This window comes from Mastomys coucha, unplaced genomic scaffold (assembly GCF_008632895.1).
Source record: "Mastomys coucha isolate ucsf_1 unplaced genomic scaffold, UCSF_Mcou_1 pScaffold21, whole genome shotgun sequence".
In the NCBI taxonomy this organism is placed as follows: Eukaryota; Metazoa; Chordata; class Mammalia; order Rodentia; family Muridae; genus Mastomys; species Mastomys coucha.
In genome coordinates this window covers 138079140-138080725 of record NW_022196904.1, presented here as the reverse complement: position 1 = coordinate 138080725, position 1586 = coordinate 138079140, and the positions used below count along the sequence as shown (strand labels likewise).

The window sequence follows — 1586 nt, the reverse complement described above, 5'->3', positions numbered from 1 at the left end:
CTGCAAGAGCATCGAGTCCTCTTAACCGCCCAGCCATCTCTCCATTCTCCCCCATCCTTCCTGAAAATGGATGTCGGCTTGGGCTCTGCTTGTGCTCTTCTTTGTTTTTTCTTGTGAGACAGGGTCTCACATAGCTGAGGTTAACCTGAACTCCAGGCCTATGCCACCACACCTGGCTGTGGTTAATTCCCGCAGTGGATACTGCGGGAATTCTTCGTGTTGACCGAGCCTACTGACCGTTCCGGGAGATCTTGCTGGCTCTCAGGCTAGAGTTCACGTTGGAGGTACGAAGGAAAAGCCCGAGTCTGGGTTCTGGCTGAGTGCAAGGCTCAGGAGGCCATCATGGAGCACCGGGAGCTGATGGCCAGAAACCGGGAAGAGAACGGGCGGCTGCAGGAGCTACGGATAGCTAAGTTGCAGCTGAAGCACAGGCCCAGGAGCTGGGGCAGGCTGAGGCCCAGGCCCGGGGGCCCAGGAGGAGCAGGCTTGGGTGCAACTGAAAGAGCAAGTAGTGCTCAAATTGTAGGAGAAGGCAAAAAAACTTCATCACTTACGAGAACCTGGAGGCACGGATAGAAAAAGCGTTGGACTCTACGAAGAGTTCTAACTGGGCCATCAACAAAGAGGAACAGGTGGTCAGGAACTAAGCACAAAGGCTTTTTAGGGGCCCAAAAAAGGACAGTGCTTGCCTGGGGACTGTGTGTTGGGGTAGGAATTGGTGCAATCCAGGAGGATGGCTCAGCTTTTTCCAGAGCAGCTCCCATTCATTCTAAGCTCACCATCTGACTGTACATCCTCTCAGACATAGTACCCTGTTCTGACACCCCATACAGGGTTTTTAGTACAGCATTAAATTCCGGAAAGTTCCTTTCGCACAGAGGATTGGACTGGACTGTGTCCTCTCTAAGCTGTCTTCTAAGTCTCTTGGAGTAGTGTGAGCCAAATGTTTCCTGCTTTTATAAATAAAGTATTGGAGCCCCTAAAACAAACAAACAGATAGAAAAAGGAGACAATGTGACTAGACCACGTCTTGCTCTCTCTCTTGCTCCACCCTGAGTTCCTGTCAAAGTGTGCTGTCTTAAAAAGCAATGCCTTCTCTAATTCTGCCCAAATAAACCCTTTCTCACTTTAAGTTGATTGCCTTGGGGTGTTCGTTACAGAAAGGAAATCTGATTACTGTACTGTGTCAAGCGATGCCTGTGGTCCATTTTCCCCTCTTCCAAAGATGCTACAGCAGCCTGTGGTTCTCTAAGGGTGTGTCAGCCTGATTCCTCCATGGTGACCGTCCTTGCTTGGTGTTCAATCTTCAGTATTGACCTCTCAGCATTGATTCTCACCATCAAGGATTTCAGAATTACAAGGGAAACAAACCTCTGCGCATGTCTACGAGGGATTATCTAATTAGGCTGGTTGAGGCTATATATGGGTGACCACCATTCCACGGGCTGGGGGCTTGGAATGAAAAGGAAGGGAACAGAGCACCAGCATTCATGGCTCTCCACAGATGCACTGTGACCAGCTGCCTTCTGCTCCTGCTGCCATGGCTCTCCTCCTTGAAGGACCATGTGCCCTGGAACTGTGAGTGA

At 50.3% G+C, this 1586-nt stretch overlaps 1 pseudogene; it reads left to right on the top strand.

The window, feature by feature from the left end:
- Positions 1-239: 239 nt before the first annotated feature.
- LOC116101395 lies at positions 240-647 on the top strand (annotated as a pseudogene).
- Positions 648-1586: the final 939 nt, after the last annotated feature.